The sequence below is a fragment of the Scyliorhinus canicula genome, chromosome 10 (assembly GCF_902713615.1).
Source record: "Scyliorhinus canicula chromosome 10, sScyCan1.1, whole genome shotgun sequence".
Lineage (NCBI taxonomy): Eukaryota > Metazoa > Chordata > Chondrichthyes > Carcharhiniformes > Scyliorhinidae > Scyliorhinus > Scyliorhinus canicula.
The window spans coordinates 136,161,562-136,178,902 of NC_052155.1; positions in this window are offsets into that span (position 1 = coordinate 136,161,562).

Consider the following 17,341-nt stretch of genomic DNA (forward strand, 5'->3'; position numbering starts at 1 on the left):
ATGGCCAATCCACCTACTCTGTGACAAATGGGAATAAACAACTTTTAGAGTATGCCTATTTATTCCTTGATGTGGAGATGCCGGCGTTGGACTGGGGTGAGCACAGTAAGAAGTCTTACAACACCAGGTTAAAGTCCAACAGGTTTGTTTCAAACACGAGCTTTCGGAGCGCAGCTCCTTCCTCAGGTGAATGGAGGGGTATGTTCCAGAAACATATATATAGACAAAGGCAAAGATGCCAGACAATGCTTGGAATGCGAGCATTTGCGGGTAATCAAATCTTTACAGATCCAGAGATAGGGGTAACCCCAGGTTAAAGAGGTGTGAATTGTCTCAAGCCAGGACAGTTGGTAGGATTTTGCAAGTCCAGGCCAGATGGTGGGGGATGAATGTAATGCGACATGAATCCAAGATCCCGGTTGAGGCCGCACTCATGCGTGCGGAACTTAGCTATAAGTTTCTGCTCGGCGATTCTGCGTTGTCGCATTAGGCCAAGATGGCTGCAAATCAAATGCAAATCAAATCTGCCTTTTTCTGCAATGGAAAGCCTACCTTCGCCTCGTGGTTAGTATTTGTGCCTCTATTACTGTTTTTTCTTGTATCTTCCTCGCAGACTTCTTGGAATTTGTCCAGGACTGCCTGGAAGTCGCTCTTGTTTTGCCCCTTTGAGTATTTGAAGGTCTTGAAGATTTCTGCTTCTTTTTTATCCACGATGGTAAGTAGAAGCTTTATTTTCTCTGCATCCGCCACGCCATCTAAATTGGACACTGCCAGGTAGATCTCGAATCTCTGCCTGAATGCACGGCAGTTTTCACTGAGATTGCCGTGGTACCTGAGCTGCTGTGGAACCGGAATCTCGAACATCATCTTGCCTGGGTACTGTTGCTGGTTGTCACTGTTTGCTGAGTTGTAACTATATGGATTTAACAGGTCACTCCGTGGTACCATGTTTTGTTATGCTCTTGACGTAGCACAAGCTGCTTCCTTGATGTACACTCTGACAAAGGAAGGTTCAGACTTGGAGATAGCTTTAACACATTTATTAAACAATTAACAATTCTCCTACTTGGATTCGACTCTCCTGTTAATCCTGCCATAGCTACTCAGACTAACTAAACAATCTGCTACAATCCACGTGGTGGGTGTGATGTGTTTCAATCAACCCTGTCTGTACTCACTAAGTGTCTCCACTGGAAAGAGGAAGATCATGTGTGCTGTGTCCTTATATATGGGTTGGTGTAATGCCCTCCTGTGGTAGTGTCACCTCTGTGTGTGTCGTGAATGCCCATTGGTCGTGTCCTATCTTACTGACCTATTGGTTGAATGTTTGTGTGTCATGATGTCTCTGGTGCTCCCTCTAGTGTTTATCTAGTCTACGTGTATTTACATTAACCCCTTGTGTATTTACAGTGATGCATATCAACACACGCCTTAGCATGGTTTTCCTGGACTTTGGCGCAAAAGCACGCCGCACTCAAGAACGGTAGGGACATGGTTTTTCTCGGCACCGGCCAATTCAGCAGTTTGCGCCCGGTGACCCAGTGTTCGTTCAAAATTTTGCTGGTGGTGCCCAGTGGGTCCCTGGCGTTACCTTTCGCCGAACGGGCCCTATCTCTTACCAGGTACAAGCCGAGGGTCGTCTCCAGTGCAAACATGTAGACCACGTTCGGTCCAAAAGACTATTTCGTCCAAAGATTCCCCGCTGTTGGAGCTCATTTCTACAGCCACAGAGACCAGACACAGTGGAGAGTATACTCACGATCTTCCTTTGGTGCTGCACTCAATGCCTGTGCAGGTCATTGCAGAACCGCGTGGAGATAGAGACACAAAGATGATGGAGGCAGCGGACTCCGACTCCGAGATGGAGTCACAGGATGCCTCAGAGGGAGAGTCCTCGGGCCCATGTGCCGTGGATGTACAACCGTTACGCCGTTCATCACGGAAGCGCCAACCGTTACGCCGTTCATCACGGAAGCGCCGTTCTCCATCTCGTTACACGCCGCCCGATCCAGCGCCTCGTGCAAATGGTGTCCGGCCTGCGGCAAAAAGAGTCCGACGCCCTCCTTCGCCCAGGTCTTCGGTGGATTCCTTGGACTTTGGAGGGGAGGTATGTTATTATCTTCCTCCTTACCACTGGCTGGGGACTAATGGCAATCCCACAATCATTAGGGAGTATGAGCTTCCCCATTGAGGAGGAGGAGAAATCATTAGCAGATTCCCTGCATAAATAAAGCTGGCCAGTTTGGAACCAGCTAGAGAGGAGTGAGCAGCAAGGGAGTTGCTGCTGCTGTTGTGTATATATTATGTTATGATAAATAAATGTTATTTCTTCAACTTGTGCTGGATTCTTCGTGGCCCTCACAAAAGTAACCCAGTTTGTTATAGCAAACTCGTGCCTCATGCCATCACAATTATCCTTACTGAGATTCAAGACCCTAGATGCAGACTCAACTATCTCACTATCCACCTTGATAAATAATTATTTTCTTTTAATTCGATGTGGGCGTCGCTGGCTGGGGCAGCATTTATTGCCCATCCCTGAAGGTATTTAAGAGTCAACCACATTGCTGTGGGTCTGGAGTCACGTGTATGCCAGATCATGCAAGGATGACAGATTTCCTTCCCTAAAACACTTGAGTGAACCAGATGGGCTTTTACAACAATCAACAATGGTTTCATGGTCATCTTTAGACATTTAATTCCAGATTTATTTTTATTGAATTCAAATTTCTCTCTCTGCCATGGTGGATTTGAACCCGGGTCCCCAGAGCATGACTCTGGGTTACTAGTTCAGCAACAATATCACTGCGCCACTGCCTCCACTGATATCATATTATTGTCCTATCATTTTGTGATCATTCATCCCCAAAGGGCTCTCTCACAACTAGATTGCCAACTAATCTTTTCTCATTGCACAACACCAGGCCAAGATGGCCTGATCCCTTGCTGGTTCCTCAACATATTGCCCCAGAAAACCACTCCAGAAATTCCTCCTCCATAGTACTGTGACAAATTAGAAAAATAAAATAAATTTAGAGTACCCAATTTGTTTTTTCCAATCAAGGGGCAATTGAGTGTGGCCAATTCACCTAGCCTGCACATCTTTGGGCTGTGGGAGCGAAACCCATGCAAACACGGGGTGAATGTGCAAACTCCACACGGAAAGTGACCCAGAGCCGGGATTGAACCTGGGACCTTGGCGCCGTGAGGCAGCAGGGCTAACCACTGTGTCACCATGCTGCCCTACTCTGACAAATTTGACTCACCCAATCTATATGCAGATTAATGTCACCCATAATCACAGATGTTCCTTCATCACCTGCATCTCTGATTTCCTGTTTTAACGCTATTTCTAACAGTACCGTCACAATTTGGTAGCCTGTATACCACCATCACGAATGTCTTTTGCCCCTTGGTGTTTTTTAACGTGACCCATACAGATTCCACAGAATCTGTGCTCATAGCTTTCCTCAATGTTGTTTCAATATCTTCTTTAATTAGCAATGCAACTCCACCGCCTTTTCCTTTATGTACGTCCTTCCTAAATACCGAATAGCCCTCAATATTTAGTTCCCATTCTTGGTCATCTTCGAGCCATTTCTCCGTAATCTCAACTACATCTTACCTTTGTATATCTTTCTGTGCAGCTAATTCATCCATTTTATTTTATTTTGTTTTCTTTTAAATTTAGAGTACCCAATTATGTTTTCCCAATTTAGGGGCAATTTAGCAGTATTCACTCAAGAAAAAGATAATATTGAGGAGGAGAATGCTGAGACCCAGGCTATTAGAATAGATGGCATTGAGGTGTGTAGGGAAGAAGTGTTGGCAATTCTGGACAAGGTGAAAATAGTTAAGTCCCCGGGGCCGGATGGGATTTATCCTAGGATTCTCTGGGAAGCCAGGGAAGAGATTGCTGAGCCTTTGGCTTTGATTTTTAGGTCATCATTGGCTACAGGAATAGTGCCAGAGGACTGGAGGATAGCAAATGTGGTCCCTTTGTTCAAGAAGGGGAGTAGAGATAACCCCGGTAACTATAGGCCGGTGAGCCTAACGTCTGTGGTGGGTAAAGTCTTGGAGAGGATTATAAAAGATACGATTTATAATCATCTAGATAGGAATAATATGATTAGGGATAGTCAGCATGGTTTTGTGAAGGGTAGGTCATGCCTCACAAACCTTATCGAGTTCTTTGAGAAGGTGACTGAACAGGTAGACGAGGGTAGAGCAGTTGATGTGGTGTATATGGATTTCAGTAAAGCGTTTGATAAGGTTCCCCACGGTCGTCTATTGCAGAAAATACGGAGGCTGGGGATTGAGGGTGATTTAGAGATGTGGATCAGAAATTGGCTAGTTGAAAGAAGACAGAGAGTGGTAGTTGATGGGAAATGTTCAGAATGGAGTTCAGTTACGAGTGGCGTACCACAAGGATCTGTTCTGGGGCCGTTGCTGTTTGTCATTTTTATAAATGACCTAGAGGAGGGCGCAGAAGGATGGGTGAGTAAATTTGCAGACGACACTAAAGTTGGTGGAGTTGTAGACAGTGCGGAAGGATGTTGCAGGTTACAGAGGGACATAGATAAGCTGCAGAGCTGGGCTGAGAGGTGGCAAATGGAGTTTAATGTGGAGAAGTGTGAGGTGATTCACTTTGGAAAGAATAACAGGAATGCGGAATATTTGGCTAATGGTAAAATTCTTGGTAGTGTGGATGAGCAGAGGGATCTCGGTGTCCATGTACATAGATCCCTGAAAGTTGCCACCCAGGTTGATAGGGTTGTGAAGAAGGCCTATGGTGTGTTGGCCTTTATTGGTAGAGGGATTGAGTTCCGGAGCCATGAGGTCATGATGCAGCTGTACCAAACTCTGGTACGGCCGCATTTGGAGTATTGCGTACAGTTCTGGTCGCCTCATTATAGGAAGGACGTGGAAGCTTTGGAACGGGTGCAGAGGAGATTTACCAGGATGTTGCCTGGTATGGAGGGAAAATCTTATGAGGAAAGGCTGATGGACTTGAGGTTGTTTTCGTTAGAGAGAAGAAGGTTAAGAGGTGACTTAATAGAGGCATACAAAATGATCAGAGGGTTAGATAGGGTGGACAGCGAGAGCCTTCTCCCGCGGATGGAGGTGGCTAGCACGAGGGGACATAGCCTTAAATTGAGGGGTAATAGATATAGGACAGAGGTCAGAGGTGGGTTTTTTACGCAAAGAGTGGTGAGGCCGTGGAATGCCCTACCTGCAACAGTAGTGAACTCGCCAACATTGAGGGCATTTAAAAATTTATTGGATAAGCATATGGATGATAAGGGCATAGTGTAGGTTAGATGGCCTTTAGTTTTTTTTTTCCATGTCGGTGCAACATCGAGGGCCGAAGGGCCTGTACTGCGCTGTATCGTTCTATGTTCTATGTTAGCGTGGCCAATACACCTACCCTGCACATCTTTGGGTTGTGGGGTTGAAACCTATGCAGACACGGGGAGAATGTGCAAACTCCACACAGACAGTAACCCAGGGCCGGGATCCGAACCAGGGTCCTCAGCGGCGTAGGCACCAGTGCTAACCACTGTGCCACTGTACTGCCCCATCCATTTTATTTTGAATGTTCTGAAATTTCAGGGACAAAACCTTAAACCTAGTCCTTTTAATGTTCCTTGTCCCTTTTCTATTATTTTTGACTGTGTCCTTATCTGATTTTGGCCCTTGATTATTCTGCCTATCACTTTTCTTATTCTCCTTGCTGTCATTTTCTATTAGAACACAGAACATAGAAAAATACAGCACAGAACAGGCCCTTCGGCCCACGATGTTGTGCCGAACCTTTGTCCTAGATTAATCATAGATTATCACAGAATTTACAGAGCAGAAGCAGGCCATTCGGCCCATCGAATCTGCACTGGCTCTTGGAAAGAGCACCCTACCCAAGGCCAACACCTCCACCCTATCCCCATAACCCAGTAACCCCACCCAACACTAAGGGCAATTTTGGACACTAAGGGCAATTTATCATGGCCAATCCACCTAACCTGCACATCTTTGAACTGTGGGAGGAAACCGGAGCACCTGGAGGAAACCCATGCACACACGGGGAGGATGCGCAGAGTCCGCACAGACAGTGACCCAAGCCGGAGTCGAACCTGGGATCCTGGAGCTGTGAAGCAATTGTGCTATCCACAATGCTATCGTGCGGCCCTTAAGAACAAATTAATCTACACTCCATTATTCTACCGTTTAACCTGTACCTATCCAATAGCCGATTGAAGGTCCCTAATGTTTCCGACTCAACTACTTCCACAGGCAGTGCATTCTATGCCCCCACTACGCTCTGGGTAAAGAACCTACTTCTGACATCCCCCCATATCTTCCACCATTCACCTTAAATTTATGTCCCCTTGTAATGGTTTGTTCCACCCGGGGAAAAAGTCTCTGACTGTCTACTCTATCTATTCCCCTGATGATCTTATAAACCTCTATCAAGTCGCCCCTCATCCTTCTCCGTTCTAATGAGAAAAGGCCTCGTACCCTCAACCTTTCCTCATAAGACCTACACTCCATTCCAGGCAACATCCTTGTAAATCTCCTTTGCACCTTTTCCACAGCTTCCATATCTTTCCTAAAATGAGGCGACCAGAACTGCACACAGTACTCCAAATGTGACCTTACCAAGGTTTTGTACAGCTGCATCATCACCTCACGACTCTTAAATTCAATCCCTCTGTTCATGAACGCTAGCACACCATAGGCCTTCTTCACAGCTCTATCCACTTGAGTGGCAACTTTCAAAGATCAATGAACATAGACCCCAAGATCTCTCTGCTCCTCCACATTGCCAAGACCCCTACCGTTAACCATGTATTCCACATTCATATTTGTCCTTCCAAAATGGACAACCTCACACTTTTCAGGGTTAAACTCCATCTGCCACGTCTCAGCCCAGCTCTGCATCCTATCTATGTCTCTTCGCAGCCGACAACAGCCCTCCTCACTATCCACAACTCCACCAACCTTCGTATCATCTGCAAATTTACTGACCCATCCTTCAACTCCCTCATCTAAGTCATTAATGTAAATCACAAACAGCAGAGGACCCAGAACTGATCCCTGCAGTATGCAACTGGTAACTGGGCTCCACGCTGAATATTTGCCATCCACCACCACTCTCTGACTTCTATTGGTTAGCCAATTCGTTATCCAACTGGCCAAATTTCCCACTATCCCATGCCTCCTTACGTTCTGCATAAGCCTACCATGGGGAACCTTATCAAATGCCTTACTAAAATCCATGTACACTACATCCACTGCTTTACCTTCATCCATATGCTTGGTCATCTCCTCAAAGAATTCAATAAGACTTGTAAGGCAAGACCTACCCCTCACAAATCCGTGCTGACTATCCCTAATCAAGCAGTGTCTTTCCAGATGCTCAGAAATCCTATCCCTCAGTACCCTTTCCATTAATTTGCCTACCATCGAAGTAAGACTAACTGGCCTGTAATTCCCAGGGTTATCCCTATTCCCTTTTTTGAACAGGGGCACGACATTCGCCACTCGCCAATCCCCTGGTACTACCCCTGTTTGCAGTGAGGACGAAAAGATCATTGCCAACGGCTCTGCAATTTCATCTCTTGCTTCCCATAGAATCGTTGGATATATTCTGTCAGGCCCGGGGGACTTGTCTATCCTCAAGTTTTTCAAAATGCCCAACACATCTTCCTTCCTAACAAGTATCTTCTCGAGCTTACCAGTCTGTTTCACACTATCCTCTCCAACAATATGGCCCCTCTCATTTGTAAATACTGCAGAAAAGTACTCGTTCAAGACCTCTCCTATCTCTTCAGACTTAATACACAATCTCCCGCTACTGTCCTTGATCGGACCCACCCTCGCTCTAGTCATTCTCATATTTCTCACATATGTGTAAAAGGCCTTGGGGTTTTCCTTGATCCTACCTGCCAAAGAGTTTTCATGCCCTCTCTTAGCTCTCCTAATCCCTTTCTTCAGTTCTCTCCTGGCTATCTTGTACCCCTCCAGCTCCCTGTCTGAACCTTGTTTCCTCAGCCTTACATAAGCCTCCTTCTTCCTCTTAACAAGACATTCAACCTCTCTTGTCAACCATGGTTCCCTCACTCGACCATCTCTTCCCTGCCTGACAGGGACATACATATCAAGGACACGTAGTACCTGTTCCTTGAACAAGTTCCACATTTCACTTATGTCCTTCCCTGACTGCCTATGTTCCCAACTTATGCACTTCAATTCTTGCCCTGTTGCATGCACCTATCCCTCTCCAATACTAAAGTGAAAGTCACAGAATTGTGGTCACTACCTTCAAAATGCTCCCCCACTAACAAATCTATTGTTCTAGATTCCCCCTGCTCTGAATCCTTACATAGGTTCCCAAAACCCTCCCAGCCACACTAGCAAGTACCCCCCAAGGACATCAATCCGAATCCTACCCAGATGTAACCTGTCCAGTTTGTATTTGTCCCACCTCCCCCATCACTGGTCCCAATGCCCCAGAAATCTGAAACCCTCCCCCTCACACTACCTCTTCAGCCACGGCAGCACGGTAGCATTGTGGACAGCACAATGGCTTCACAGCTCCAGAGTCCCAGGTTCGATTCCAGCTTGGGTCACTGCCTGAGAGGAGTCTGCACATCCTCCCCGTGTGTGCGTGGGTTTCCTCCGGGTGCTCCGGTTTCCTCCCACAGTCCAAAGATGTGCAGGTTAGGTGGATTGGCCATGATAAATTGCCCTTAGTGTTAGGTGGGGTTACTGGGTTATGGGGATAGAGTGGAGGTGTTGACCTTGGGTAGGGTGCTCTTTCCAAGAGCTGGTGCAGACTCGATGGGCCGAATGGCCTCATTCTGCACTGTAAATTCTATGATCTATGATCATATATCCTGCTGTTTCTCCTCTGACTAGCACGTGGCACTGGTAGTAATCCTGAGATCACTCCCTTTTGAGGTCGTACTTTTCAACTTGCTTCCTAGCTCCCTATATTCTGCTTTTAGGACCTCATTCCTTTTTTTTAACCTATGTTTGTACCAGTGTGTACCAGGACAACTGACTGTTCGCACTCCCGTTTCAGAATGTTTCTCTGTTCAGACACTTGTTGAACTAAGCATAATGTGCAGCACGATGTGAAACTTCCATTGCAGTGCCAATAGCAGCATCTCAAAGTCTGTGCTTCAGGAGAAGCTCAGACCGTTGGCATTCAAGCTCCAACAGCTGCCATCATGTCTGTGGATTACAATGTGCCAAGGGTTTTGTTAGGGGTCACATAAGTCCAGCAATTTGCCATTCAAGAGGTAAGTAAGATAGCTGAGGTGTCACACCAGGGAAGAAGCTCCATTGAGCACCAATCTGCTGTTCTTCCTTGGGAAGGCAATATTTGTCCTCCTACACCTGCTGCTCCGTCAGTGCTTGTACTAGCCAGCCAGCACTGACTGCTGCTGGCTAGGCCACGGTGGTACAGTCCAAAGCTGAGTATTCTAGGGCAAGTGCTGTTCATGATCATCCTGCAAGGCCATCTGGCGTGCCGTCCACAGAAAGTCAGCTGCCTTCTGCCAAGCGTACTGCACATATGGGGGTGACACCACACGGGAGCTCTCAAGGGAAATGTAAATCAGGCACTAAAGGAAGGCACATGGGTGAATACTTGACATTTGTAAGCAATATGGCAAGATATTGAATATATATTTGGTTTGGAGTGTTTCGTATGCAGTTTTCACAATGTGGTCACGTGGATGCTGTGCTGGTCAGTGACAGGGGGAAGGATGGGACTGTTGGCGAATGGGAGATTCGGATTGGAATTACTGGACTCAGACTAGGATGAGCTCTTCACGAACAACCAGGGAAGGTAGGGATTGTCTAGGGCCGAGAATGTAACTTGCCTCTCCTCTTCCCCTTTTTGTTCTTCCTGCTCCTCATCGGCCTCCTCATCCCATTCCTCCTATTCCTTCCAGTGCTCCTGCTGCTCAGCTGTTTACTGCATAGCCGGTGGCAAGGACTGTTCCGTCATGAAGGTGCATACAGCAGACCACCACAAACCTGGAACCTGAGGACCAAATACTGCAGGATTCCTCCAGAGCAGCCTAGAAAGCTGTTTTGTACTTTAAGCTTTACAATGTTCAGCCCCATCATGTTTCACACAGCAGCATAGCTTTCAGTGCATGCATGTGAGTGCTACACAAAAGATTCAGTAACATCATTGAATAGGTGGTGTCACCAAGTAGCCACTCTATGGTTTGACATGTTGGCTCAATTACCGCTGCAACAGTGGACTGCCACTGAATTATAAATTTACAGTGCAGAAGGAGGCCATTTGGCCCATCGAGTCTGCATCGACCTTTGGAAAGAGCACCCTGCTTAAGCCCACACCTCCACCCTATCCCCGTAACCCAGTAACTCCACATAAAAGGCGGGACATTCCCAGCCCTGGGCTGAGCCGGAGAATCCCCGCAACCGGGCCACGACGCCCCGACGGCGGCACACAATTCTCCGCTGAGCGGATGGCGCCGGCGTGGTTGGCACAGCGCTGGTCGTGGGCCGCTCTGTGCGCCCCCCCCCCCCCCGCCGATTCTACGGCCCGAATGGGCCGAGCCGCCATAAGAAAAAAACGAGTCCCGCCGGCACTGTTCTAACCTGCTCTGAGCCGGCTGGACCTCGGCGTTGAAGGGTCAGGTGGCGGCCTGTGGGGGGGGGGGGCTCCGATCCGCGGGGGGGGGCTTCCAATGTGGCCTGGCCCACTGATCGGCGGGTCTCCTTTCCTGTGTGCCGGCCCCTGTAGCCCTGCACCATATTGCGTCGGGGCCGGCACGTCGAAGGAGGCCACTCTGCATGCGCACATTGGCGCTGGCGCCACTACGCATATGAGGATCCCACGGCGCACAGTTTGCGTCGGAATCGGCAGCTGGAGCGGCGTGAACCGCTCCAACGCCATGCTGGCCCCCTGTAGGGGCCAGAATTACTTCTGGCGGCGGCCCATTCACACCGGCGTTACGACGACGTCGACACTCGGCTGCGGAATGGGAGAATCCCGCCCCACATTTTTGGACACTAAGGGCAATTTAGTAATCCATCTAACCTGCACATCTTTGGACTTGTGGGAGGAAACCAGAGCATATGGAGGAAACCTGCACAGAGATGGGGAGAACAGTGACCCAAGCTGGGAATCGAACCTGGGACCCTGGAGCTGTGAATTGCAGGGTAATGTTGATATGCGGTGCCTGCAAAGCTATATGCATGTAGTCAATGGCTCCCTGCACCATGAGGAAACCTGTAATCTTAGCACCCGCTCCACTTGCTTGTCTCTGGGAGGGGTGAATTAAATTTAGTTTGCTTTCTTTGGATGGAGAGTCTCAGTGGCCTCCCTTACACAATAGTGGCTGGTAAAACTGCAAAATGTCACAAAGATGGAGTCCGATATATAAAAGTTCATTGCCTTGGTGGTCTTCACATCATTGGCCATGCAGTCCTTGCCGTCTTCCAAGCTACAGCAGATGGCAGCTTTCAAAGAAGATGCCTTTATTGAAATACAGGCATAAACTTCATGACACCAACAAAAAGATTTTTACACAATTTGCGGCATTAGACCTATGGCACTCTTCATGTTACATGAAGAGCAAATGAAAATGACATTCTGTAAAGTACATACTATATTAATTGAATGTGATTACAATTACACAGCTCTTCATTGAGACTTTACCTCGACCTGGTAGATGCTCTGTAACTACAAAACTGAAAAATACATTTTTGATTAAGTGTTTCCAACCCACTCAGGGAGCTTCAGGCCAATCCTCACACAGCAGTCTGCTCTGAAAACTCTGCTCACATTTTGACAGTTGTGACAAGTTCCACCACAGCAATTGAGATCATCTACAATATTCTAAAACAATCAAGAATTTTCCAAGTAAAACCACCCCCAATATTCTAAAAAAAAAATCAATTCACCCTATCTCTCAATGTTAACAGATCCTATGAAAAGTTCTAGACTTCGGAACTAGATTCACATCTGCTCCAAAGATTAATTAATTCCTCCTTTGGCTATAGCCAGGGCAGGAGTTTATGACGCTACCTGCTGGCGGGACTGGAAGATCCCGCCAAAAGTGACCCTCTGTGCTGGGATGGGTGAGCTATGCAAAAAGGCCTAGACATCAGCGGGACCAGAAGATCCTGCTGGCAGCTAATGGCGAGTTGCCTCCATTGCCAGAAAACCGTGGGGACTAAAAATGTCACCCCCTATCCTTGTACCAAATTTTATTGAAATCCACCCATTTGTTTTTGAGATAGGCTGGTTATAGACAATGGACTAACAAACAGGGAGAGGCTAGTTACAGACAATGGACTAACAAACAGGGAGAAAACAATCAGCAGGATTCTCCTTTCTGGGGCTTAAGTCCCCACGCCGGCGGGAGAATGGGCGGCAATCACTCCGGCATCAACAGCCCTCGAAAGTGCAGAATTCTCCAGCTGGCTCCGAAGGGACTGCATGAGTTCACATGCGCAGACCGGCCAGGCATATTTTGGCGCATGCGCGGAGGGTTCTCTTCTCTGCGTCAGCCATATCAGAGCCCTAGAGGGGCTGGCACGGAAGGAAGAAGTGCCCCCACGGAACAGGCCCGCCCGCAGATGGTGGGCTCCAATCGCGGGCCAGGCCACCGTGCCCCCCCCCCCCCAGGGTCGGCTACCCCCGCGCCCCCCACCCCCCGAGGATTGCCCCTGCCGACTTACCTGCCAGGTTCCGCTGATACACGAGTTCAGTGATTCACGCCAGCAGGACTGGCCAAAAACGGATGACCGCTTGGCCCATCGGAGCTCGGAGAATTGCCGGGGGGGTGGGGGGGGGGGGGGGTCGGGGGGGGCGTGGCATGAATCCCGCCGCCTCCCAAAAAATGCACTGGAGAATACGGCAGCCCGTGTCGGCAGTCGGAGAATCCCGCTCCCCGGGGATTCTCCAACTCGGCGGGGCGTCGGAGTTTCGGAGCCACAAGGTCATGCTGCAGCTGTACATAACTCTGGTGCGGCCGCTCCTGGAGTACTGCGTGCAGTTCTGGTCACCACATAAAAGGAAGGATGTGGAAGCTTTGGAAAGGGTTCAGAGGAGATTTACTAGGATGTTGCCTGGTATGGAGGGAAGGTCTTACGAGGAAAGGCTCAGGGACTTGAGGTTGTTTTCGTTAGAGAGGAGAAGGCTGAGAGGTGACTTAATAGAGACATATAAGATATAAGATAGAGGGTTAGATAGGGTGGACAGTGAGAGTCTTTTTCCTCGGATGGTGATGACCAACACGAGGGGGACATAGCTTTAAATTGAGGGGTGGTAGATATAGGACAGATGTCAGAGGCAGTTTCTTTACTCAGAGAGTAGTAGGGGTGTGGAATGCCCTGCCTGCAACAGTAGTAGACTCGCCAAATTTAAGGGCATTTAAGTGGTCACTGGATAGACATATGGATGAAACTGGAATAGTGTAGGTCAGATAGGCTTCAGATGGTTTCACGGGTCGGCGCAACATCGAAGGCCGAAGGGCCCGTACTGCGCTGTAATGTTCTATGTTCTATGTTCTAATATGACCTTCCACATTTAGTTACAGAGATAATTAGATTTTCTGAAGAGATTTTTTTTCTTTGTTTATTTTCTTTTTCTCATTATTTCAATTTTTAAAAGTTTTTGTTCTCCATTTTAATTTTCACTTCTCCTGGACTATGGTTCCAAATATTTGTCTGCCTCCTGGTAACTTACACAAGTGGCCATTGGTAATGTATTGGCAGGCTATTTGTTTTTGAGGGCATCATACCCAAAGTGATTTTGTCCGTGTCTAGTGTCCAGAAACAAGAAACAGATAAATACCCAGAATGGATTTAATCCTTCTTATCTGAAGGTGGTTAAGGTCACAGTACTATCTCTGCACTTGATTCACCAGCATCAGCTAAATTGACCATCAAGGAAGCTACCAGTTCTTTCATTTTTCATCAAAAATAAAGCTAGGGATCTGAAATAAAAACAAAAAATACTGGAAGTTCACCACAGGTGTTCGATGCTGAGCATTTCCAGCATTTTATGTTTTAATTTATTTCATTTCTCATGAATTTTTCTTTACTCCAATGATTCCAAGCCTGTTCTGTCAATGCCTCTTTGTCTCCTGGAGTTACATTTTTTGGCTTTGACTTTGCCTGTTCAAATAAAAATGATACAGCCCAAAAATCCATGTTAGTAATGGTGAGGCTAAAGGGCTTTGAGAGCACTGTAGAATTTGTAGTTTCTAATGATCAAACTTGCCAATTTCCTCCATATTTCTGCCCATTTCTCTATCCATTAAAGTACGAGATATCCCAGAGGCTATACACAGCATTCATATGCCGATGAATCATTTATCATAATAAATCAGGGTGTTTGAGATGAGCCCCCAAAATACACTTCATTTGTGCTGAGGAAAGATAGACAAAAATCATCAATTAATCTGACCAGTGGATGTGTGTTTTGTATCTGGGAATACATTCTTGCTGGTTCTGCTTGATGTGAAGTGATGTCAACAGAGTGTTTGCACGGGCTTTGGGTAGATCACCATTTTGATTGCGTGAGCAACACCCTTAATAAATCTCTCATCGTGTTTTACAAGAATCCACAGTGTGGGCACCACCATAGCTTGTCTCTTTGCAGCAACAAATAAATATAACAGGCGAGAAAGCTGCCGATGATGATTGAGGCAAAAACAAAACATGGAAAGAAGATTTTTGTCGGCTAACTGTGGGATGGCATCAAGACCTGCGGAAGATTCTTAGGACCAGACTCACACACACACACACACACACAGTGGTCGGCTGAAGCACTGCCGCCAATGTGAAGGTTTAACAAAGATTTTCGACAACAACTGTGAGTGAGAAGATCGACAGTCAGGGAAGACTTGTTTGCTTTGAAGTAAGAGGGAGTCTGGACTGCAGGGACCGCGTAATTGGCAAAGCTACACGAACTATGGGGAACGTGGATTTTGAAGTCTGCTGACTCTGCACAGGACACTACTCAGGTAGAAAAGTTGAAGTACTCAGGTATAAAAGAGGAAACATTTACTAGTTGCTTGTTCAAGGGATTGTTTGTGCCATACTTTCCAACACAGTCAGAAGGGAGGAAATGTAGGCCTTTGGAGCCAGGATCCAAAAATGGCGGGAAGAACAGGCACCATGGATGTGTTTGGTGATTCGCTGTAACCTGTTTTGACACATGTTTGGAATAAAATACATTCTGTTTTTAGAATGGATGTGTTTGGTGAGGATTATGAAACATGGAATTCATATGAAGAATTGATTCCAATTGTGTTAATCAGGCACCGGCGGGCCAAAAGACGGCAACATTTCTCGACTCAATTGGCCGTGAAATGTTTATGCTACTACACAATCTAGTTCACCCAGCAAAACTAGGAGAATTAGTGAAAATTTGAAAGGGTAATTTCTCTCCTGAACCGTTATTGATTGCAGAAAGGTTTTGTTTCCACCGCCATAGTCAGGAAGAAGGTGAAACTGTTTTACAGTTTATAACGTCTTTAAGAAGATTAGCTGGCTATTGTGAATTTGGCACAATAATTGATGATACTTTTCGAGACAGGTTGGTTTGTGGGTTACGCAGTGAAGCTGTTCAGAGGAAACAGCTCACTGTAAGTGATTTAACTCTGAATGTTGCTCTGGAAGTTACCACAGCTATGGAGCTTGCAATGAGAGAAGCTTTGCAGATGGGGCAGGAGCGAAGTTCCTCAAAATGGATACCTCAAGGAACAATGTTGCAAGGGTGCAACCAAACCAACGTTGTACATGGGTTGGATGCTTAGTGGGGGGAATTCTGGGGTAAATAAAATACCTGCAAGAACTGTGGTAAGAAGGTTCAAATAAGAGTTTTTGCTTCAAATGGTCGTTCTTTAGCATGCTTTCCTCACAGCTCGCTGGTTGATCAAAGCCTCTAGTTTACAACTATTAATGGTCTTCCTTGCAGAGTCATTCATTCAGTGTCCCTGCAAGTTAGAAAATACAGCACTTACAGGCAGCAGGCTTTCTGGAAAAACATTTGATTTCTTATCGGACTGGGTCTTCAGATCAAGTTTCACATTCAGGCCTATATCCTTCTGTACTGACACGTCATTTCACATCAAACCTTGCTTCCAGCTCATAGTTTTATGTCAGAATTTGTAGTCTGGAGAGAGAGTAAGCCCCAACAACGTCCTTTCGAAGATTAGTTAGATCTTTTTGGAGGGAGTTAATTATGTCCCTCCATCCAGGCCGCAGAAACAAATATGACACCAAACTGGAACTTCGAGACCCTGAAGACATTCCAGGAGGATCAGGTCCAATCACCACCTGTTACCGGGCAGAGCACAACCTTGTGGGTCTATTCATTGACCACCAGCCAAATCAATCAAACTGAGTTACCACTGATGCCAGCCAATCTATGATACCATAGATGTGGTAACTTCCAGAGCAACCTTCAAAGTTAAATCACTTACAGTAAGCAGTTTCCTCTGAACTGCTTCACTGCATAACCCACAAACCAGCCTGTCTCGAAAAGTATCATCATTGGTCCTGGTCTGTCTGCAATCACCAAATTAAAACAGGGAATAAACAGGATCAAACAGGAAGGACCATTACAATAGGATGAATATGTTGCTGAAGAGATGGTGTGAAGGGGAGGGTTTCATATTCCTGGGGATTTGGGACCAGACCCGGGGTGGGGGGTGGGGGTGGAGGTGGGACAAGTACAAACTGAACAGGTTACACCTGGGCAGGACTAGGACTGATGTCCTTTGGGGGGATACTTGCTAGAGTGGTTGGTGAGGGTTTAAATTAGCGTGACAGGGAGATAGGAACCTATGTAAGGATTCAGAGCAGAGGGAATCAAGAATAAGTGAAAAAGACAAGCAAGGAGAATAACAAAAGTGAGAGGCAGAATAATCAAGAGCCAGAATCAGATAAAGACACAGTAAAAAATAGTAGAAAAGGGACAAGGAACGTGGAAAGGACTAGCCTTAAGGTTTTGTACCTGAACACATTTGTACCTGAAGCATTCAAAATAAAATGGATGAATGAGCTGCGCAGATAGATGTACACAGATATGATATAGTTGGGATTACGAAACATGGCTCCAAGGTGACCAAGGATGATAATTAAACATAGCGGCTTTTCAGTGTTTAGGAAGGGCAGACAGATAGGAAAAGGTGGTGGAGTTGCATCGTTGACGAAAGAAGATATTGATACAATATTGAGAAAAGATATTAGCACAGATGATGTGGAATTTGTATAGGTCAAGGTAAGAAACACCAAGGGGAAGAAAACATTTGGGGGGATGGTAAACGGACAACCAAAC